Below are 26,160 nucleotides of genomic sequence, written 5' to 3'. Positions count from 1 at the left end.
ATCCTTGGTTCAAAGGTTGCTTCATATGGGATATTATTGGCAGACTATGCAGTAGGACTCTTTTTCATTTGTTAAGAAATGTCATCAATGTCAACAACACAATAATCTGATTCATGCTCCTGCCCAAGAACTTCGTTCTCATGTAGCTTCTTGGCCTTTCTCTGCATGGGGGTTGGATCTCATCGGTAAAATCTCTCCTCCTTCATCCCAAGGACATACTTTCATTATAACTGCAACAGATTACTTTACAAAGTGGGTAGAAGTTGTTCCCCTTCGCTCTACTACTGCTGAAGTGATTTGTCAATTTCTTCTATAAAACATTATTTCTCGATTCGGGATACCTTCCACTATAATTTTTGATAATGGGACATCATTTAAGAACAAGGATGTGAAGAAATTCCTCGAGAAATATCATATCAAACACCAATTTTCTACACCATACCATCCTCAATCAAATGGTCAAGCTGAATCATCCAATAAGATAATTGAACAAATTCTTCACAAAACCGTGAATAAGCATGGTAAGGATTGGAGTACTCAGCTAATTTATGCTCTTTGGGCTTATCGAATGAGTGTACGAATTGCTACAGGAACCACCCCTTATAATCTTGTTTATGGTGCTGATGCTATCATGCCTTTAGAGTTAGAGATTCCATCACTTAGAGTTTCTCTCAAAGGTATAGTAGATGATGACTCTTATAGAGAACAAAGACTTCAGAAGCTTGAGATGCTTGATGAACAGCGTATAAATGCTCTTGAGCATATTCAAGTGTATCACAAAACCCTACAACGAAGCTATAATGATAAGGTGATTCAACGTTCTTTCTCAGTAGGTGACTTAGTTCTCTATGAGAATCAGCGCAATGTGAATGCCTTACCTGAAGAAAAGGGAAAATTTAGTCCTAATTGGCTTGGACCGTATATTGTTATTGAAGATTATGGATCAGGTGCTTATAAAATAGTGGGTGTAGACAGTACACCTCTTAAAGAACCTATAAATGCTATGCACTTGCATAGATACTTTGCTTAATTCCTCATTCCTTATCTTTTATTTCATTTATCTTCTTATCACTTCTTCAAAATTGGATAATATGTTAGCATGTCTTTGTTAGAGCAAATAGAATTAAATGATGTTTTGTTTAATCTATATTGCTTTGTTCCTGACAAGCGTGTTTCTTTATTCTATAGTTTGTCTTGAATTCATTTATGTAAATTGCAAAAGATTTACATTTCCATTATGCTGGCATATTATACAATGTCTTTATGTGTTAAATAGAATTGTATCATGTTGTGTTAAGTTTAAATTAAATCACATTAGTTATATGATTCTTAGGCTTAACACATATTTATTCTCTATCATCAATGTAGTACTTGATCAAATATTTTATTTTAATTAAGTCACACATGTATCAATTTAATCATGGAGCATTGAAAAATCAATCACATGGAAATTAAATTCAAAACATACATGTACATCTACCAAATGTATTAACTTTAATCAAAATACACATTGTTTTAGGCATTAAAGATAACACATTTGAGACAAAGAGAAGCATGTATATATATATATATATATATATATATATATATATGTGGATATACAAAAGTAGGTCACTATACATCCAAAATGTGACCTATCCTACATCATGAGATCATCTCCTATCCCTAGGGCTAGTGGCTGGAGAGTGATGACTAGACGCTCCCTCCTGATCCAACCGTGAAGGTGGACCCATAGGTGTATAGTGTGATATAGACCGTGAATGACTCCGAGAGGAACTCCTATGATCCCTATCCATAAGGATTGCGCGATACGAGGTAGCCTCGGCCTGAGCTACTGCTAGATCACGCTATGCCCGCTGAAGGTCCTCTGATAGAACTCTCTCTCTCTCCCTCCATATTTCCACCTATACTTGAAATGGGGAAAATAAGTCATCATGTCGACCCATGTTCCCTTCAGGTCTATAAGCAACCTGTGAGGAACTAGGGATCTGTACCGTCATGGAAATATCTGTCACTACTTACTGGATCAGGGAACGCCACTCCTGCACATTAGCTGTAGCAAAAGAATAGATTTTTTATTAGTACCATTTTATATCATCAAAACATTAATCAATCAATATAAACCTACTATACTTGGATCTCCCTCATGCCATTAGGGATCATGATATGGTAGCATCTATGACTGGGAACTACTAGGCTCCCCATGCTCAAATGATCTATGCGCGATGGGTACAGGTCTTCGTATCACCTCGTGTTCCCCCTTTTGGGGAATAAGAGGATGATCTAAGGCTATGGTATCATCTCCTGAATGGTGGGGAGCTGCATCTGACTCCTCCACATCATCCTCATCCTCATCTGCATCCTCGTTCTCCTCATCATCATCTCTATCTATGTCATCCTCCTCTCCTTCCTCCTCCTCCTCGGCACTAGGCTGATCTCCTATGGGTGGATCAGGATCTCCTGCCTCCTCATGACCCTCTCCCTCCTCTAGCTCCTCCGATCTAGATCCCTGATCCTCATCTCAGTCTCCATGTCTCCATGGACTTGGATGGCCTGTCAGGTGATCTGGTGGAAAGATAGGCCTCGGGTATGTCCTCACAAACCATGAGAGATACCTGCACTACGCTCTGGGATCTGCGGCATAATTAGTGACCACATCCTGATCGGACCCTTCTATATCTATGATCTTGATATCATCTATTGTAGGTCTCGCTACTACTCTAGGTCTGGGAAGGACTCATGAGTGTCGAGTGTAGATGGGTACATCGGCTGGAACACACTGCTCTAGCCCAAACTGCCTCTGTACTCGGTCAAAGTAGAATGGGACTATGATATGTGGATATCATCCTCTCAGTAGGTGGTTCCTCTGTAAGCATGCTAGCTGCCTCTCCATTCCATCCCATTTGTGCATCTGTAGATATGGTCTCCATATTGTCACCTCAGCTGTCAACCTATCAAATGTCACTCTCCAATATAGTAGATCCCCAAATCTCCACTCGTTGGTAAGTGGATAAGCAAACACCCTAGGTCGCTCGCTAGCTGCACTCATCGAATAGCCGACAGGCCTGGTGCATGTAAAGTGCTCAAATATCCACACCTGTAGAAGTGTGCATGTCATCAAGCTACAACCCTGTCCAAAAACATACTCCTCAAGGTCATGATAGAGATGTGCAAGCATACTCTGACCCTAGGCATATACTCTCCTATGTCTCTCCATAGCCCTAATGCACCATGTGAGACCCCCATGCATGTGCGTACCTCACCCATTAGGGCAGACAGTTAGTGCAATGATGGCAATCATAAGACGTCTCATGAGGGGCACCTCTCCTATAGGATGTAAGAGCCAACTGACCATGATGCGACCTCTCATCTCGCTCGACATGACTCTCCCTATGCAGTATACCTACTCCCTCTGATGGTCCTTTGCTAACCGATTGGTCGCATATGTCACGGTAGCTCCTCTGATCGATAGGCGAAGTATGCGGTACACATCCTCAAGTGTAACCGCCATCTCTCCTACTGGAAGCTAGAATGTACATGTGTCAGGATCCCATCGCTCCATGAGTGCTATCAGCATCGCAGGATGGAATCGAATGGTCGACATAAGGATCATATACCACAAACCTACTATAGATAATGTATCTCTCTCTGCCTGAGTCAGCTGGGGAATCTAATCTCGCAAACTGCAAAGAATCTGCCCCACTGTGTGCTCTCTCATGTATGGGAGACCCTACAATACAAAAAAAAAACAAAAAACACATCAGTGTAATCAGTACTCAATCATCAAAATCATCTATGCGAAAAATGAAAACTGTCAAACATCGAAGGCTAACCCTTGCCAAGTCCTGATTGGGACCATGGCGCCCTGAGAGGACCATGGCGCCTTGAGGGGACCATGGCGCCTTGAGAGGACCATGGCGCCCTTCACGGACCATGGCACCCCACAGGGACCATGGCAGCCTTTAGGGACCATGGCGCCCTGATAGGACCATGGCACCCTGGGTGGGACCCAGGGTCAGATTCTAGGGCCCGCATTCGATCATAAAAACTCAAAGTCAACAGAAATGCAGAAAGTCAAAGTTCAGTAAACTTACCTCGTCCAGTGGCTCATTGTCGATCACGGCCTGTCGCATAATCTCTATCCTCGTGGGACGCTCCGATTGTCGTGAAGGCATGATGATGGCTATGTGGGTTCCACTGCAATGAACAATACTCAGAAATCAACAAAGTGACAAATGCAATAGTCACTTTCGAGGTATATACTTTCATTCCTTTACCTTTACTTTCAAAACCCTAATTTTCCTCTATCACTCATTTCATCATAACTTGAGTTTGGGAGATACGATTTTTGAACCGTTGGTTGCGTAGGAATCGTATTTTCATTCCCTTACTCCCTTGATGTTCCAAAATGTGCTCTGATGAAGCCTCTTTAGTGAACATCTATCATCAATAATCTCTCACATAATTTGTCGTAAGTAAACATGCTACCCTGTTTCACCTCCCTAATAAGCAAGCCGAAATAGGGGGGCATATAGCTACTCGCAAATTTCATCACTTTCCTTAGTAAGCATTAGGAGATTTTGTGATCTAACGTGTGTTTTGTAGGGTGCGGTTCCTAACTATGTACTGTAGATACCGCTGGGGGCTTCATTCGACAGACTTATGGATATATCCTTTTTCAAATAATGTTTACTTTCCTGTACTTTAGCTTGCATATGCACATAGTACTCATATGACCGCTAAAGTGGGGGCTAAATGTAGCATCATAAATTGTACGCACTTGCTAAAGCAGTACAATTTCACACCTAGTTTAGCACCAGCCTTGGCGCATTTTGCATTTGCATTGCATTTCCCCTTTAGCACTTAATTAATCAAATTAATTAGGTCTAAGGTTCTATTTCATCATCTTCCATATCATAAAGTCGGGCCCTTTCATTAAAGTGTGCCCCTTTCATTTTATTCCTCCAATACATCATTTAATCAAAAACCCTAATTAGGTCCTATTTTGAACTTGGGGGCTTGATTTTGGGGGTCAAAACATCTCGAAATCACCTATAACTTCGGGATTCTCTCTAAAATCATCATATCCGATGGCCCTGAAAATTTGGTGAAAAGTTGTTGGGACCATGGCACTCAGAGTGCACATGGTCCCAGACATTTTTCTCGAAATTTTAGGAGCGCAATCCAATCATAAAATAAAGCTTAACCCCAAGAAATTGGTGGGAGATTCAATCTCTAGGTCGGCCAAAAGTTGAAATTAAGACCTAGGGTTTCATATATAAGAGCTCTCTTTCTTCATTTGAAAGGATCAGAATTTGGTTTCAGGGACCTTTGATGCAGTGACAGAGCAGATCTTTGAAGACTTCAACAACATTGAACATCCATCCATCAAGAATTCATCAATTTCATTCATCCATTTAGGGCTTTGAAGGCATTGAAGAGCAATAAGGGATCACCGACTGAAGATTGGCTTGTACCCCTCCCTTGGGGTTGGGTATGATTTCATGTTGTTTTCATGTCTTTGCATAAGCCTCATTATATCACTTGTATTCATGCTTTAGATCTCTTTACATCTTGATTTGGAGCATTTACATTATCATTTACAAGCAATTAGGGTTTACTTTCTAGGTTGCTCTAGTTTGCTTACTTGCATTTTAGGATCTTGCACACACACAAGGTCTACACACACACTACTTTTACAATACAACTTGGCTATTCATGGAGGTGGAAATCACCAAAGCGGGGGTTTGACTAAGATAAAACTCTATATAGCCGCCCACCATACCTTTTCAGATATAAGTGCAGGTTTCGGGATTCGGACGACGTCGTAAGTTGCAGATCTGACGGAAGCAGATAGAGATTGAACTTCACACCAAATTTCAGAGCAAAAGACCAGGATAGGGGTGTGGGGCACCCTGGTCCTGCCAGGACAGAGGTGGTAGGTGCCCTAGTCCTTGGGACAGGGGTGCTGGGCGCCCTAGTCCTTCTGTCAGATAGCATTTTCGACAGTTTTTCAGGTTGCAAAATAGCAGTTTCAGGTGCAGTTTCAGGAGCAGAATCAGGACAGTGGCGCCCGCGCCCCCGTCCCGAACATTTTCACTCAGATTTTAACTCCGGGTATGCACCTGCATTCTTATTTTATCCTTGTGTTTACAACTTTCCATTGTTCAACTTCAATTCTACAATTTTGTTATTGGTTCATACTTGCACTTTGAGGTTAGGAATTGAACTTGCATCATTTTATCTTTCAATTACAACAAAGGAATAGGAACCCTAATAGGTAGCCCGTGGCTCTCTCTTTTACAAAAAGAAGTAGCCAATTATGTGATACCTCTAGGCTCTTTCGTATTCCACAATGTGTGTCAAAAGGTAGGATTAGGACATGTTAACCTAGTCTCGCTTTTTCCCCTACACACTTAGAATCTTCTTCCATTTCCCTATCTCACAAATGAGATCTTACATATATACCAAAACCTAAGACCAAATATGTAGGTCGGCTAATAAAGAATATTACAATTAAATCAATTATAGATAAGTCAAGATGTGATGCATCATGTCAGCTTGATACAATTACAAAAATACCCAATTGATTAAATCATCTCCATAGTGTGTTGTGCTGATCTGGAATAGATAATGCATGCCGGTCCATAACCTAGACCAATTTGCCAGTAATAGCAAATATGTCAACCCAATTAGACCAATAACCAAAATACAAAAACCAAGTGTCCAAACCATCTCTTCGACATAACCAAGTGATATCCAATTGATAACAAGTCATCTTCAGTGTTGGTGAACAATATGACCTTCCGGTGAGCAATATAACCTATCGGTGAACAATATATTGGTGACTGTGCATAAGTCACTAAACTTGTCGGTGAACATAATGTGTTGGTTCAACATAACCAAAGATCTCCAGAAGGGTAAGTGTTGACATCAATGACAAAACCAATGCAACACATCCATAATACCAACAATCTCCCCTTTTGGCATTGATGGCAACACAAGATGGAAAAACATCTAAGTGCCAAAACAAAATGCCAAAAACCAAAAACCAACAATCTCCAGAATAGATCAATACCAGAAATTAGAATACAAATGCAGAGAGTATATATATCACTCCCCCAATAAGTAATCTCTCCCCAAAGGATAATGTATGTTTTTCCATAGATATATCTCCCCCTTTGACATCAAATACCAAAGCAATATAAATACCAGATACAACCGATTCATAGAACCAATTACAATAACCAATTGTTATAACCAACTACTCCCCTTGAGAAGTGGCTCTCCTCCATCAAAGCCGAAAAAATGTTTCTCTGTAAATTGTGTTTGTTTGATGCCAATCATTAACTGTCTAAGTCTCTACTGGTGAGGGTATAACCCCAAGCTTCTCTCTGAGATATTCAAAAGTTTCCTTAGGCAAAGGCTTAGTAAAGGTATCTATAATCTGCTCTTTAGTATTCACATAAACCAATCTCACTTCTTTTGCTTCAACATTATCTTTCAAAAAATTATATTTGAGAGAAACATGTTTAGCTTTAGAGTGAAATATTGGATTCTTAGATATATCAATTGCTTCTGAATTATCACAATAAATTATTATAGGTTCTTTGCATTTTACCTTTATTTCCTTCAACATTTTCTTAATCCATAATACCTGAGTACAATTAGTTGCTGCTGCAACATATTCTGATTCTACTGTTGATGATGATGTACAACTTTGTTTCCTGCTCAACCATGAAATCAATCTGCTACCAAGAAAGAATGCCCCACAGGTGGTGCTCTTTCTGTCATCTACATCTCCTTCCCAATTTGCACTGGTTTATGCACATAAATCAAAATTTTCATCTTTAGGATACCATAAACTAATATTTGTTGAGCCTTGTAGATACCGGAAAATCCTTTTCACTGCTGATTCATGATTTTCTCTAGGATTACTTTGAAATCTTGAAACAATACATACTACATTCATTATATCAGGTCTTGTTTGTGTCAAATACAGTAAACATCAAATCATAGATTTGTATCTTGTCAAATTAATAGGAGTTGAATCATCCTTCAATGTTAATTTATCAATTGTAGTCATAGGAGTTCTTACCAATTTAGATTTTTTCATACCAAATTTATTCAGTAGTTCCTTCAAGTAATTTGTTTGACATATTAATATACCTTTATTAGTCTGTGAAATCTACAATCCTAAAAAGTATTTTTTCTCCCCAATCATAAACATTTCAAATTCTTCCTGCATTTTATTAGCAAAGTCTTTACACAATCCATCTTCTCCTCCAAAAATGATGTCATCAACAAAAACTTCAATAACCAAGATGTCTTCATTAGTCACTTTGAAATATAAGTTGTTGTCAGCATTACCTTTAGTGTAACCAAGCTTCAAAAGATATTTGTCCAATCTAGCATACCAAGCTCCAGGAGCTTGCTTCAATCCATATAAAGCTTTCCTTAATCCTCAAACCATATCTTTATCATTAGTCAATGAAAATCCATCAAGTTGTTCAATGTAAACTTCCTCTTCAAGATCACCATTCAGAAATGCACATTTTACATCCATTTGATATACTTTATAGTTCTTGTGTGTTGCAAATGCAAGAAATAGTATGATTGCCTCAATTCTAGCTACCGGTGCAAAGGTTTCATTGTAGTCAATTCCCTCTTTATGTGAATATCCTTTACACACTAATATTGCTTTGTTTCTGATTACCTTACCATCTTCATTAAGTTTATTTTTGAATACCCATTTAGTTCCAATTACATTTTTATCTTTAGGCCAGGGAACCAATGTCCATGTATTGTTCTTTCAATGTGTTATAATTCATCTTCCATAGCCTTAATCCAATGTTTATATTCACATGCCTCTATAAAAGATGTTGGTTCAATTTGATAAATTAAACATACCTCTTCATTTGCTAGTCTTCCTCTTGTCATAACACCTTGATACTTATTCCCAATTATCTAACTTTTAGAGTGATTCAGTCTTACATACCTAGGTGTGTTCACTTGTTGTTGTTGTTCAGTCACTATGGAATTCTCTGATGATGCCAGTGTGACTGGATCCACATTTTGTATCGGTGCACTCTGTATAGGTTCATTTATGATCATCTCAACTACTGGTTCAAAATCCATAGACCTTGAATTTCCTCTAAAGTGTTCATATATCTTCACATTTACACTCTCAATGAATTTTTGAAATATTTTATTAAAACATCTATATGCTTTGCTCTTAGATGAATAACCAAGAAATATTCCTTCATCAATTCTAGGATCAAATTTCTCAATATACTCATCTCTCCTAATGCAACATTTGCTTCCAAATATTCTGAAGTATTTAAGAGTAGGAGTATTACCAAACCATAATTCATAAGGTGTCTTACCGGTTTCACCTTTGATGTGAACTTTATTGAAAGTGTAAACCGATGTATTCACTGCTTCTCTCTAGTACACATGAGGCAGATTTGCTTCTAATATCATGCTTCTAGTTGCATCTAGAATAGTTTTGTTCTTCCTTTCCACAACTCCATTTTGCTGAGGTGTCTGGGGTGTTGATAGTTGTCTTCTAATTCCATTCACTTCACAAAATGTATTAAACTCCTTAGATGTAAATTCACCTCCTTGATCTGATCTTAAACATTTGATTTTCTTACCGGTTTCATTCTCTACCATTGCCTTGAATAATTTGAATTTCCCAAAGGCTTTTGATTTCTCCCTGAGAAAAGTAACCCAACACATTCTAGAATAATCATCAATGATTAGCATAAAGTATCTATATCCTTGTAGACTTCTTGTACTTGTTGGACCACACAAGTCAGTGTGAATTAAATCAAGAACATTATTGGCCTTCTCATAAATACTCTTAAAAGTTGTTCTAACTTTCTTTCCCATTTGACATTCCTTACATACTGGATTATGAGGTTTTACAATCTTAGGTAAATCCCTTACTGCCTTATATGAACTAATCTTTATAATGCAATCAAAATTCACATGACAGAGTCTTTTATGCCATAACCAACTTTATTGCAGTTAAAAAATTTAAATGGTGCTTTACCTTCATACTTACTACCAATAGGACCTTTAGGCATTTTCCTTGCAAATAGTGCTTCAAGTTCTTCCAGTTCTTCATTTTCCTTTCTAATATCTTCAAGTTCTCTTGCATAAAGTGCTTTCCAATCAGATTTATCAGATCATGATGATGATGATGCAGATGATGATGCTTTGAAGGCTAAATCCGTCTTAATTGTAGCAACAAGACCAAATTCCTCAAGCTCAAATGCTAAAAGTTTTCCAACCAAGGAATCTCTAGATACTAATGTATTAGGCATTGTTCTCAACTCATTAATAGTAGTTACTTTCATTCTGTATGTCGGTGGCAATTCTCTCAAAACTTTAGAAACAATTTCATCTTCATTTAAGGAACCTCCATAGCATTGTATTCCTAAAACAATTCCATTAACCCTTTCTATAAAAGCAAAAATTCTTTCATCTTCTTCCATTTTCAGATTTTCATACTTGACCCGGAAGCATTCTAGTTTTGCAATTTTGACAGTGGTATCTCCTGCATTCAATGTCTCCAATTTATCCCAAATAGCTTTAGTAGTAGATCGGTCTGATAATCCCATGATTTTTTGATCTAACAAGGCACTCAAGAGTGCTTCTCTTGCTTTGAAATCATTCACTTGATCCTTACCCAATGTTCATGGATTAGGTTGATTCGGTGTAGGACCAACATAGCCATTTTTTGTAACATCCCATATGTCTTTTCCAATGCAATTTAGATGTGTCTCCATTCTAATCTTCCATATACCATAGTTAGTTCCATCAAGTTTCATACTGTCCTTCCTAAAAAAGTTAGTTGCCATAGAATCTCCTCAAGTTGTTAAACTTCTGCAAAAATAGGGCTTAGCTCTGATACCAATTGTTAGGACCCAGAGGCAATTGAGAGGGGGGGTGAATCAGTTGTCAATTAATTTCAACCCAAATATAACTTAATCAAACTTGATACATAAATCAATAACCCAAACTTAATGTCGGTTGCCAGATTAACAATTAATATTAATACTAATGAAACTCAATGCATATAACAGAAAGAGAAACAACATCCACACCACATAACACAAAGATTTGTACGTGGAAACCCTGTAAGTGGAAAAACCATAGTGGGAAACCTTACCCACAATCAGATGATACTACTGCAAATAGTATGTGTATACAAATGGGGTTTGCACATGCAAAAAGGCCAACCGCCTAGAGCTCACTGCTCAATCACAAAATAGGAGTCACATTGACTACAATTGGATGATTAAATCCAATGATAATGTACTGCTCAAAGTAGCATCTTCAATGTTGGATTTAGTACTGGTTAAGCTCTGATAATCACCTTCAAACCTTCCTTGAACCTTCTCTATGGTCTGCTCATATGATCTTCAATATTCACACTTACCATGTTACAATACCATAGCTTTACTTACAATCTTCTTCCATCTCCCTATCTCACAAATGAGATCTTACATATATACCAAAACCTAAGACCAAATGTGTAGGTTGGCTAATAAAGAATATTACAATTAAATCAATTACAGATAAGTCAAGATGCGATGCATCATGTCGGCTTGATACAATTACAACAAATATCCAATTGATTAAATCATCTCCATAATGTGTCATGCTGATCTGGAATAGATAATGCATGTCGGTCCATAACCTAGACCAATTTTTTGGTAACAACAAATATTTCAACCTGATTAGACCAATAACCAAAATACCAAAACCAAGTGTCCAAACCATGTCTTCAACATAACCAAGTGATCTCCAGATGATAACAACTCATCTTCAGTGTCGGTGAACAATATAACCTGCTGGTCAACGATATAACCTGTCAGTGAACAATATACCAATGATTGTGCATAAGTCACTGAACTTGCCGGTGAACATAATGTGTTGGTTCAACATAACCAAAGATCTCCAAAAGGATAAGTATTGATAAGTGTTGATATCAATGACAAAACCAATGCAACACATCCATAATACCAACATCAAGCATATACTCGATGATGAATAATCATATCATGAAGCACTCTACCCCATCCAACTGGAAAGCCATGGCCTCTCCTATTAGGAATCAATAAATCGCTTACGATACTGCATAATACTATAGTAAGATCATCATAGTCCAATCAATCCCAAGGGATATCATAATGACCACCGATCTGTAAATCCTGCCCCTCACACTCAAAAAGGGCACATAGTCCAGCGACGCCATCGTCATGATCATATACAACTCTCACACCATGGATGGGAATATGCAGTGTACACCAAACATCCTCTAAGGTAATGGATGCCTCACTAGTAGGAAGATGAAAGGTACATGTCTTGGAATGCCACCGCTCTACTAACATTGTAATCAAGGCCCTATTGGTCGTAAATTATAGCAAATGTAAAACATGATATAATCCTAGATATTGGATATGTGCAATCTCCTCATCAAGTAAATCGACTCGAAGATCAAGTCCACTGGGTCTACTTTGGCAGTAGTATAACACTCCAATATTCTCCTGCATAGAGAAAATATTGAAAATGTTAGATGTCGGATAACGTGATTACAAAAAATGATCATACGGATGATAAAAACTTCAATTTACAATGAATGTGTAAAGCTAAATACTTATGTGTAACATTTAACACTATTGCGGTACAATTAAAGCTTATGCGTAACAATTGCAAAGAATGTGTAGCATTTAACACTAATGTGTAAACATATAGAGGAATATGTAACACTAAGTACTTATGCATGACACTTAATACTAGTGTGTGAAAGTCGATAGGCATATGCGTGATGATTAAAACCTAGATCACTGGAAAATTTTTGAAAAAAATTGTAAAAAATAGTTAAAAAAATTGAGCAAAAATTTGGAAACATACCATGTCGCCACTCCCCGGAGGTCTCTGATAAGAATGTACTCGGTCAAACAAGTGCACTCATGCCCTATAGCCAGCCATGATGATTAAATGCTTGCAGGAAAGCAAGACTCACAAGGATCTCCAAGAACTCAAAATAATGCAAATGAGCAAATGAAAACCTAAACTTTCTCTTTATAGCTCAAAAATAGGGTTTTTCCCACTCCAATGCCTGTGGTCCCTATCAACTTCAAACAACTTGTAGGCTACTCAAACGATTTTGAAAATTGCATGAAACTTCACACAATTGCTCATTATACTGATATCGAAAATATGGTCTCAATTTCTGAATTTTTTTACCACCTTTTCCGAGGGGCATATTTATACTATACAGTGTTACCAAGGCATACTAGGGCATAAAAAAATCATTTTCTTTGAAACAACGTCATTCTGACTTTGTCCCAAATAGGGGAAAATGTAGACAGCTGAAAATGTCTCATTGATCATGTACTAATTATTCTATTTTAATTCTATCATCATTTAATCATTTAACCATTTTCTAATGTTAATTAAATATATATTATTTAATTAATTTTGATTAATTCCCCAATTTAAATAATCTTTATTATTTAAATAAATTCATTTCCAATTTCTATCTCTATCAATTAATCATTAACCTTTTTCTAAATATTAAATAAATGTTTATTATTTAATTAATTATGATTTTAATCCTTTAATTTGAATAATCTTTATCATTTAATTAAAGTTCATTTCTAAATAATTAAATAGTTTCTTTAAATTATTTAATTAACTAATTAATTCTTTTAATTTCATTTAATTTCTGAATCCCCAAATTCTAATTCCATTTAATCTAATTACTTCTTCTAATTTCATTTAATTTAATTATTTCTTCTAATTTCATTTAATTTCATTTAATTCAAACTCTTTTATTTCTTCTAATTTCAAATACATGTGCATGATTTCAAAAATCAAATTGAAAATCAAAGTCAAGTTCTAAATATATTCAAATAACAAATTGAATTTAAAATAAATTCAATATTTGAATTAAATCTCATGGAAAGATTAAATTGTAAATCAAAGTTAAAGTTCAAGCACATGCTAAATTAATTAATTCAATCAATCAATTAATTAAATCAATTATCTCTTGAATCTCTATTTCTATCTTTTAGTTAGCTTTTTATAAATAAAGTTCTCAAAAAGCTTTCAATCAATTAACTATTTCATCCTCTTTATTTCCTCCAATCACCCTTTTTCATCTTTTAATCAACTTTTTTCTCAATCAATTAACTCAATTTATCTATTCAATCAATTGAGTTCCACCTCTAAATCAAAAGTTCAACTATCAATCAGCATGTGAGCTCACCTAAGTTCCACCTCTTGATCAATTTATTCCACTTGTCAATCAATCATCTCCAAAAATCTATAAATTGAGCATTCAATCTCCATTTTCATCAATCACGAACTTTGAATCTTTGTGTCATTTGCAGGTTGCTAGCATGATATCTGAGAGCCACCATACCACAAAGAAGATAAGAGCAATGGAAGCTATATGCAGTCTTGGAATAGGGGGAATTGATTGATATATCTTATATTCATGTTTCTTGTTTAGCATTATTTTATTGTCTGTTTGTTTAAATTATAATTAGGATAGGGATTCATGATTTGTCCCTTTCATTCCTAGTTGATTACATTTAATGAATTTTAGCATACGACAGTGCCTATGTGCTCAATGGGTCTCTTAACTTGTAAAAATTGCCAACATTCAAGAAGAAAAATGAAAAATATTATTAGTGAAATGATTACTCATTGAGATCATCTTAAGATGACTTAAACCACAACCATCATATCCCACAAAAATAAATACAGGCCAAATACACCTCAAAAGCCTCTAATTACTTAAAAGTTAATACTATCCTCTAGATGTTAAAGGAAATTTGGTCATATGCATTGACCGCTACAATTTGGAGTGCAAAAGAGGGAATGTACCTGACAGTCCGCTATAATTTTAAGAACAAAGAGACTCTATGGCACCAAGAGGTTGCACTCATAGCCTATGTTGTCTATAATCACTATTGCAACAATAATGAGATGTGAGGTAACAGTTATAAAATTTGGATGAACTCAAAGAGATGTTTACAAATACAACCTACCCTTCATAATACTTAATTGAAAAAATGGATGCAATGAAATTCCTTGTATCAATAATTTCTGACAGATAGTAAAAAACTAGAACAATAAATTCGATATAAAAGTAGTTTGACTTAAAATGATAGGGAAAATTAAAAAATGCTAAAGAAAATATCAACTTATAAAAAAACTTACAAGGATAAGGCATATTCACAACTCTTGCAGTCGTGCCATGCATATCACCACTAGAAACAACTCACAGTGTTAGTGTACATACAAGACAATATGGGAGTTCATTATACCCAGCAACTAGTGGTGTTGTTGTTCGTGTTGGCTCTATTGGACCATGCAATTAAGATTCAATATATATTATTCAATAAGATTAGCTATGAAACATAATGAAATATTGAAAAGTGTGTAATCTTATTGAGCTTCGCTTTGTTTTGAGAATAGTTTAATATTCTCTACTTAACAGGGCCAACCACGTGAAGGTGGAAGCTCATTTGGCCCCTCCCCCCCTAACATCACTCTAAATTTCCCATTAACATCTAACATTCATTCATTCTTTCATCCATTATTTAAATATAGCATTCATTCATTATCATATAAAGTTCATTAACACATAACATTCATTAACATTCATTAACACACAACATTCATCAATATTCATTAACACATATCATTCATGAACATTCATTAGAACATAATTACATTCATTAACACATAAAAATCAGTCATTATCAAATAAGGTAGATTACAATCATTTATTTTATTTTATTTTATTTTTTGAAGCTATGTAAAACTAAGTGGAGCATCGTTTTCTTCATCATTTCCCCCATCTTCAGTTGTTCTGCCTTCTGCTCATGATCTTGATGTATGCCTAGTCCTATATAGAGGACGAGGACATTGAACCAAAGGGGGGTCATCTGCAATAACAAAGAAATGGGTTAAATTCAAAACACTTTTTATTATTGTTACAAGTATTTCATTAATTTAAAGAACATAACCATGGCTCTTTTTGCCTGATTGGGTGACATCATCTTCCACATCATTTTGTCTATCCTCAACCACAACATGTTGGACACCCTCTAGATCCTCTGGAGTTGAAATACGAAATATTACATTAATCAATACACCAATTGCAATTAAATTTGTTTAAAGGAATAACAGTGGTCCTCTTTACCTAATTGGGGAACATCATGTTCCTAATGTTGTCCACCCAAATCATGCTCCACTTGGTCACCACCGACTACATGCTCTAAAATATTAACAAAAAAGGTTACATTAATTACTACACTGATTACAATTTAATTAAGATGTTTAATTATATTAATAATTACATAAAATAAATTGAATAGAAAATGAATACCTCCACTACTAGAATGTGTATTCGGACCTTCATGGCCAGGTTGTGTTCCATGATTAACAGGCTGCATTCCAATGTCATGCGCATTGTTATCATTGCTTGCTTATTTAAAAAGAATTTATTCAATTTATGTTGGAACTTAACATCAAATAGATTATTAGTAAAGTATTCGATTTGAAATCATTTTCATTTAGCTTATTTACCTTTGGGATGGATGCATCAAAATCTTATTTTTGCCCACTCAATTCTCATAGTCGTTCAACCACGACTGTATAGCCTTGCCGGTAGACAATTCTCTTGTCATCTTCTGTGGGTGCTCTATTGAATTAAGAGCCCTACATTTTTGCTTAGTATTGTGAATTTTGCTTGTATTGTTTTCTAAAATAAAATGTTTGCAATTTATAAATATTTTGATGCGATATTTCATTTACTGATTATTACAATTCATGCGACAGGTTTCATATAACCACCAGAGTCTAGTTTGTGTTGCCTGTGTTTTTCTTGTCTTGCCTTGGTTGCCTTTGACGTGTCACTTAGTTTATGAAAAGTTTGAAATATGTTATATTATATAAATATAAAGACTAATTAGTACATAATTACATTCTTAATAGTATCACATACCTTCTTCTAGCATCTGGTGGTGTATTTCCTTTTTTCCTTTCAATTCTCTCTTTAGCATCCAAAATCAAGTCCTTCTACTCCTTCTTTGGAATCATGGGGGGATGCTCATACTTTATGTTCTTCTCTAAATGTGTCCTGTATTGGTCCCTCACATACTTTAGATATGTGCCAGCTTTTTAAAGGACCTTGGTTTTGTCGAATGTGTCATTTTCTAACAACCCAACCATACAGTTTGTTAGTTCATCTTTTAACCTTTTTTCTTGCTCATTCCACCTTTAAAGCAAAAAAAAAACCTGTTAGATCCAGAAATAAACTGAAGCTATCTTTGATATAGTTCAAGAAAAGGATCAAAGGAAAACTATTCTAGCAATGATATGAAATCAAAATAGTGGATTAGGGTTAGGTCGCATATGATGTTCCACCTTTTACGTATGGTGGGCCCAAATATCTGCAATGCAATGTCATTAAGATTTTTATAAAAAATATCATTTCTTGCAAAAAAATAATGGGATCAATAGTCCAAAATGAGTGATCAGTAAGTAAATTATAATTAGAATATATATAATAATAATTTTAAAGTACTTGGAACCTTCTGTATCTTTAAGGGAATCAATTCTTCGTTGCTCACCACCAATGTGGGCTACAACGTTCTCATATTGGAAATATGGGAAGATCTAGGAAATGATGGTATGTTATCAGCAGTAGTCACCTCTAGCGCATCCTCATGTGCATCTCCTACTGTAGAAAATGAATCCACTATAAAATTCCCCCAAGAAAGAACGCTTCAAGGGAAATAAACACATAACAAAAGAGAGAGCAAAAGAGGGATCTACCAACAGTGGATGGCTCAACATGGCGTGCAATAAACGATGTATGCATGTTGCATGTTGTTGACATCACAGTCAGCAATACAGGTGGGGCTAACCTCAGATGAGGCAGCATTTGCATAGGAATATTGACAACACCTAAAAAATAATACATTAAATATATAAAACATTAAATATATGAAAACTGCAAGAATTGTAAACAAGGATGAACCTTTATTAAGAATTGTAAAGAAAGATGAACCTTTATTAAGTATTCGATGCTAATGTTAATGAGAGAACAATATGAAGGAGGACAAAGGTAGGTAAATTTGTGACAAGAGGGTAGTGTAAAGGAAGAAGGAAGGAGAAACCTTGAAGAACACTATAATGTATTATGGTTTGATAAAATCAATAAAATTTTGTGTTTTGGAACTTGTTAATTGCAAATTTCCATGGCATTCACATTTCATGCACTGTTTCAAGTTTCTTCTCATCAAGCAAATAGATTAAAAATGTCTAATCAAGGATTTGAGGGTGAAGTGTAATGAATTAACTTTGTTTTGTGTTAAGTTAGATAAATGGTTGTGAAGAATGAGGAGAGTTTGAATTGTTTTTCTCTAAATGTCCAAAACCCTTAGTTCTGGGTTAGTCACAAGGATTTCTTAATATCCATTGATGTAGTCATTGAAAACTTATCAAATTCTGGATTCCTATTGTCAACTCAAGTATATTTCATATTGAATTTTCTTATGTTGAGTGGTTGTATAAATGTCAAGAAAATTAGTGCCCTAGCAGACTGAGACAAAGTTTTCTATGTTTTGGGACAACAAACCATATTGTTTTGTTGAGTGATGTCCAATGGGTTGAAATAGGACTGTATTGATTAAATAAGGTTGGAACTGTAGCTAGGAAATCGGAAATCATCAAAGCAAATATCAATAATGGCTCAATCACAAAAGCAGATTGCAATGATCAATCCTAACACACTCAATAGAGACATGAAAAGAAAAACATTCAAAACTAAAGACTATGCAAACCAAATGTAGATCTAAATGCTTCCTTCATGTGGCTCCATTGTCCTTCTTTCTTCTCCAAATAGCCTTTGTTTGTGGATCTCACCTTCAAGTGCACACACATGAGATGAAAGCAAGTAAATAAGATATTGGCGCAAGAGTACTTGAAGTGTGATTGATTCGACAAAGTGATTAATTCGATAATGTGATTACTAGATAATGTGATTACTAGATTGAGATTGAAGAAATTCATCCAATTTATAGATAAATTGGAGAAATGATCAAATTAGCATGATAATGATTCGAATAGAAATTCAAATAAAGAATAGCAAAGTTATGACAAGTGTATGACAAATTGCTATGCAAGGATTTATGACAATTTATGACAATTTGTGACAAATTGCTATGCAAGGATTTATGACAAGATTTTGAAATAGAAATAGACATTTAGGAATTTAGGAGAAATTAGAAAATTAGGTTAGAAATGATGACTTGGAAATTAGGAAATTGATGAAAATTAGGTAAATTAATTAATAATTTCTCATTCATTAATTAATTTACAAAAATAGGAGGAATTAATTAGCCAATTAAATAAACATTTAATTGTGACAAGAAGACTTAGGATAAATAAATAAATTATTTAACCTAGAGAGAGAAATGACAAACAAGGTTAAATGAATAAATCATAAAACCTTGGAAGATGAATTAGAAATGCAAGGACAATAATTAGGTCTTGATGTAAGATTGATTTGATGTCGATTCGATCATGATTTTGAATTAATAAATGTTTTGATTGATAAATGCACCAAGGAACAATGACAAATTGATCCAAATTGACATGATTGAAGAGGACAAGGATTGATGACAAATCGATCGTAAAACGACGAGATTGACAAGTTGATAAGAGATTGACAAGATCGACCAAAATCATGATTAAAGATTGTTATCGACAAGACCAAATTCGAAAGCGAGACAAATGAAGAATGCAGAAGAAAGACTTGATGCCCGCAAATGATAAAGACCAAGTGCGTGACATAGGAGAAATGTTAATGCGATGCAAAAACTCTAAAATGAGGCAATGCGCCAATGTTAAAGTACGATTCCACAAGCGTTGACCATTTTTAGGTGTCTACATTTTGCCCCTCTTTGAGACAATGCGATTTTAAGCGTTATTTCAAAGAACAATAATGAAAATTCCCCAGACAATAACAATGACATATGCATGCCCCCTCGAGGAATTGGCCGGAAAAATCTAGAAAAGAGGCCAAGTGATCGATAAGAATGATAGAAGATGATAGGTTCGAATGGACTGCCAAGACTGACGAAAGATATGTTAGTAAGAAGAAATTAGACAGAGGACAATTAGAGATGAAGGAAAACTTGCTTTCACATATGCACATAAGTAGGTGAGAACCTTTATTTGATATGGCAAAATGGATGTGGCGCAACATGGCAATGAAGGCCAGAGCAATAATGCAACCCTTTTTGCAAAAGACAGACACATTGTAGACAAACAGCAATCTCAACAAAAAAGAAAAGGACCATGAACCATCCTGGTCACTCTAAATCACTCAGTGACATCATCGTGCAACATAGGAACATGACCGAAGCCAAAGATAGATCAATAAAAAGATAAGATGCACAAATTCCAACAAATCAAACAAACATCTTGATCTTCATTGTCAAAAGTTGAAAGTGCTAATAGGACGATAATGCTATCTAGTTTCAGGGAAAGTGGTACCCCATCTAAGACAGGACATAGTCTGGTTTCGAGTATACCACACCCTGTGTAAGACTCATGATAGTAGAGACAAGGACAAATGATATTGATGGTAACATTCGATTGATATGACAATTTTGATCAGTTTGAATGTCTAGTTTGATTGAAAAAGTTCATCTGTTTATGCATGATTTCAGTAAAGCACAATGCACGATTATGTGTCATTGGAGGGATGCTCAGTGATCTATCTTATGCACAAAAGGGATCATTTATTGCAAAAATGCTTGTTTTTTTGGATTTTAATGTTTTGAAATGTTTGCTTTTCGAGATTTTACAATTTTTTTTGTTTTTTATGTTCATTTTTTCAGGACTTTATATGATTTTTTTAGGGATTTTTTCAGGACATTATTTGATTTTTAGAGATTTTTTTCAGGACATTATTTGATTTTTTTTGGATTTATTTCAGGACATTTTTCAATTTTTTTTGGATTTATTCAGGACATTTTGAATATTTTATGATTTATTTCAGGACATTTTTCAATTTTTTTGAATTATTTCAGGACATTTTTCAATTTTTTAAATTTTTGCCCCCAATGTCTAGCAAGGCAAGGAATATGACAGGTGAATAAATAGGCTTGCTGAAATGATGGTGTATAGAGGGAAGACAAAGGCCTTTTATTATGGAGAAAATGCGGATGCAATTTTCAAGGGCTATGGCGTGATGGGACAAGAGACTGGATATGACAATGTAAAGCAATGACATGGCATGAGGGACATGTCAAGAGGTTTTTGAAACCATGTTTAAATTTTGCGTCCTTATGTCAGATCAAGATCAAGGAATGAAAATGAGTGTATGGATAGTGATAAGATATGGAGAGGATAAGCAAGACCAAGAATGGATAAGGGACATGGATTGAAGGTCGGGATAGGATACGGGATAGTGGCAGAAAGTTGCAATAAGACAGGGAATATGGATGAAAGGTTATAATAAGCAAATGGATAAAGACCAAAAGCTATGATAGACTAAAAGCTGCAAACAAGATGCATGATGCTCATGAAGATCATCAGCCTTGTCAAGATCAAAGGTGGAAAGGTAAACTAGACATGAGGGACAATAGGATATGAAGGGTAATGACAGGGGTTCGATAGGATAATGGAAAAATGAAGGACAAAAGGATATGAAGGAGGAAACCTACCCCAAGTGTGGTGTGCAAGAAGTTCATAGATTACGCATGATGCCTGTTTGCCAAGTTTTCATCATGGTACTTTCCCAAGGCACCTGTTTGCCAGGTTTTCACCAGTGGACGAATTATTTTTGCTTTATTTTTTTCCTTTTGTCTTTTTTTGTCTTTTTTCAGATTTTTTTTTTTTTTGATTTTTGACATTTTCAATAGAAGATGGACACATGATAGGGGATGAAAGAAGGACTCAAGCGTCTCTTTTTTTTTTTTGGATAGTAGCCTTGAAAAAAATGGACCATGACCTTTAAAAGTATGCTCAAAGACATTGGTAGGATAAGGACATGGAAAAAGAGATGAAACTAAGGCGAGGATTTATGTAAAGGATGGGATCAAAGGGATCGAAGGATGGAAAATATGCATTGGATAATAGGTAGGGTATTGGAAGAATTGGGCTTCAGTGGATGGAAATGAAGGCAAGATCGACATTGGCACACACCTTGATGGGTGGTGGATTGATGGAGGAAAAACGGATCTCAGATTGTGAGATTTGGATGGAGGAATAGCTTGAGATTTTGGGACATAAGGGCCCAAAATGGATGAAGAAGGTGATGGAGGAACAAATTTGAGAGGGTTGGATGGAGGAATAGCAACTTTGGATGCCAAGTTGGATGTTTCTTTAGGCTTTTGTGCTTCAAGGATCCACTTAGGGATCCACATGGTTTTTGATTTTTCATGCTTTTGTGGTTCCTTGGAGTGCATTGCTTGCACAAGAGATTTAGGAACCCATATATATTTTGACTTTGCGTTATTTTGCTCAGTGGGCCTTTGTGGCCTTTTGGATATTTCTTTTTCTTTTTGGATCATATTTTTCTTTGCTTTGACATGTCAATTATATTGGACATGTTGATCCTTGAATACATGTGGATTGCTAGACTTATGACTTTTATACTTGGCATCCAAATTGCTTGGAGGGGGAAAGGAATGCATGGATGGATATGAATAAAGTGGACTTCTTTTGGATGGATGAAATTTACTCAAGGATGTGTGCCTTTGCTGACCTTGCATAGAGGACAAAGGGATATAAGGACCTAAGATGGATGGAAGGGATGATGGGGAAGGTGTATGTTTTGATTTTGATAGAGGGATACCAACGTCTTGAGAGTGAGTTGTGTATACATGACCCTTAAGATTTTCTTTCATATTGAGGAGTTCTTTCTCATGAAGCTCTACTCCTTTGCCTTTATGAATATCTTGACTTGTAGGATACTCTTTTCTTTGGGAAGAAGACGCGAGTCCATTATGAGGTGGATATGATATGAGAGAAATAATGAGATCTTGAAGTGGATCGGATTGCACCAAAGTGGAAGAACCCATTATGCATGTCGAGGGTTCATGAACATCTTGCACTGACACATTAGAATCATGAGGGGGATCAAGATCATGAGGGGGACTAGGATTGTATAGTGGACATGGTTCAATGACAGGTTCTTCAAGAGATGGAATGGGAGGAATAATGGGATCATCAAAAGAAATGAGACCTTGGAGTGTATATGCTGGATTAGGACGTGGAGATGGAGGAACAAGTGGATCTTATGGAGGATCTGAAGGAATGATAGGGTCTTATGTTGGAAATGAATTTGGAAGGATACTTTGATCTTGACAAGGAGGAAGATCATTGGATTCCTCTTTAAAGTTGCTTTGCTTTGGACTTTTAATGGGATCATTGGAAAGGATGGAAAGGATATCTTGATCTTTCTCAGGAAGTGGAATGTTGATGGGATTTGAAAGGACATTGTGTTCATGGAATGGAAGGGGATCATTTGGGATTGGATGAACTAGGATATCTTGATCTTGCTTGGGGCATGGAGTGTTAATAGGACTTTGGATAGGATGGACAAGAATAGGGGAATCATCATGAGTGTCTGGGAACATGGGGTCCTGGTCAACAATTGGATGGGATGATAAGGTTTCAAGATCTTGATCTTGATCTATTTCAAGACACGTTTCTTCATGCTCTAAACTATCCTCTTGACATGAGGTTGGACTTTGGATATGCATGGGGAATTCTGACAAGGGATCAATGTTTTGGCATGAAGGAAATGCACTTTGAACATTTGTGATGGATTCTGGCAAGGAATCAATGCTTGAACATGAGGAAGAGGGACTTTGAATGGGGTCCTCTAAAATAGGTAATGGCAATAAAGTGCATGGTGGCATTGGGTCTTGTATTTCTGAAACATGACAAGGATGTGCATCATGAATTGGATTATCATAGCAATCAATTATGGATAGCCCTTGGATAATTGCATCCTTGGGTGTATTGTTTGATGAGGACAATATAGAAGGTTCTTGTGAAACTTCTAGAGGTGTAGGGATAGATGCCACTGGAGAGTCAATTTGCTTGTGAGGGGATGAGGCATTGCTAGACATAAGTGTATTATTTTGATCTTCCTCAAAGAACTCACTTGGTAATTTCTTTAAGATCATTGCAATAAAGCCACCTTTCTTTCAAGGTTTTGACATAGTTGTATCTGGAATTTGAACTTGTTTGGCAAGGAGTTGGTTTGATTTCATGTTTTGATGTTGAACTAGATGTTGCTCAAATTGGTTTGACATGTTCAAAATTTGGCTTGGTGTGTGCTGCAACCTTTGTTTTTGAATGTTTGGTTGTAGTTGTTGACATTGATATTCCACCATTGGTTGAACCATTTGTGGACATTGTATAGTTGGTTGGACATATTGTTGAAATTCGACCATTGGTTGTATTGGTTGTATATGTTGAACAATTGGTTGAACCATTGGTTGTGATGGTTGAAAATCTAATTGATAGTAAACACCTTCTTGTTCTTGTTGTGGAGGCACATAATGTTGAAATTGATGTTGTCTCTTTTCTTGAAATTGTTTCATCATCTCTATTTGGGAGAGGAGAGCTGGTATGTCTGATCGTTCAAGAAGAGATCTTACATCAATTGGCTCAATCTTTGGATTTCGACCTAGAAATTTTTGAAACATTTTGGACATTTGTGATCTATTCTTCTCAATGTTTTTCACTCTTTGTTCCAAAATCTCATTTTCTTGAGCTAGTTTCTCCTCTAGTTTTTGTATTTGGAGACTCATTTCATCATACAAAGTTTGATCGATATTGCCTTGTTGTTGGGTTGAATAGAATTGTGATTGCATTGTCGGTTGATATGTCAAACTTTGTTGCATCATTGGTGCTTGGAACCTTGTTTCAATAGACATGTCACTATGCAAATGCAATATTTTTGGAATTTTTCAAGGATAATGTATGATATGCAACTAAATGCAACCTAAATAGGTGAAAATGCAATCTATGTTTTTGTTGTTTTTCAAGATTTTGACAAACTTTTTTGAATGCAATTCTAAAGACTCAACCTTGGGAAGTTGAAATGAAGCCAAGACCTCAAAGGACAAAAGGACCAAGTGACAAAAGGACAAAATGACAATGTCTCCCCTAATATGCTTGGATACTAAGCTAGGTTTGACCAAATGATATTGATGACAAAAAGACAAAAGTTTGATAAGGTCTAGACTTCTTAACAATGACTTAGGGTTGTATCAAAGATTTGCATTACTCAAGTATGACAAAACCTAGTTTTGGCACTATATGCAAAGGGACAATTACTATGCAAATGACCCTAATATGATATGATAATGACTTAAGCCTAGGTTGAATTATTAAATGGTATTACTCTAGTGCAAGAGGACACATGCAAATGGATGACCCTTATTGATATGCAAAGGAGTATGACCTAGGTGAAACCTAACCTTGGTAATTGACAATGACTTTGCAAAATGCAAACCTAGGATGAACCTAAATCTAAGTGACATGAATGTTGAGACAAGATTTTGAAAAATATTTGACAACCATGTTTGAAGATGTTTTGAAGTTTGTTGGATGAAATGTTCTTACGTTTTAACCTTGTTTTTAATCAATATGTCTTGTTTTTGAAATGATATGCAATTCAACTTTTGACAAACAAAGAAGACAAGATATTTCAACTTAGACTCAAGACAATCATGCTCATTCACACATTTCTTATGGTAGGAAAGGACATTAGGTACTTGAGAGGTAGACTCATTATGGGATTCAAGGAGAATACATAGATGCTTGACCCCATGGGCTCCCCTCCATGGCACTCACTTCTCAGGGCAGCCAAGCATCAATCCCCATGGAAATCTCCCCATGGAAAACTTAGTATCTCTTCCAAGTATCCGAACTTGTCCTTCTCAAGCAACTAGAAGGGTTTTTGGCCTCTAAAAACAAGGTGTTTAGTAAGGATTTCTGTTAAGCATTACTCCTTGATGTCACGCAAGCATGATTGAGACATTAAGCCCATCAAGATACCAAACAAATGTAGTCGTGCAAGCACGATTTAGA

This window comes from Cryptomeria japonica, chromosome 10 (genome assembly GCF_030272615.1).
Source record: "Cryptomeria japonica chromosome 10, Sugi_1.0, whole genome shotgun sequence".
Classification (NCBI taxonomy): Eukaryota; Viridiplantae; Streptophyta; class Pinopsida; order Cupressales; family Cupressaceae; genus Cryptomeria; species Cryptomeria japonica.
The sequence above is the reverse complement of the archived record's forward strand: the minus strand, read 5'-3'. Positions refer to the sequence as shown.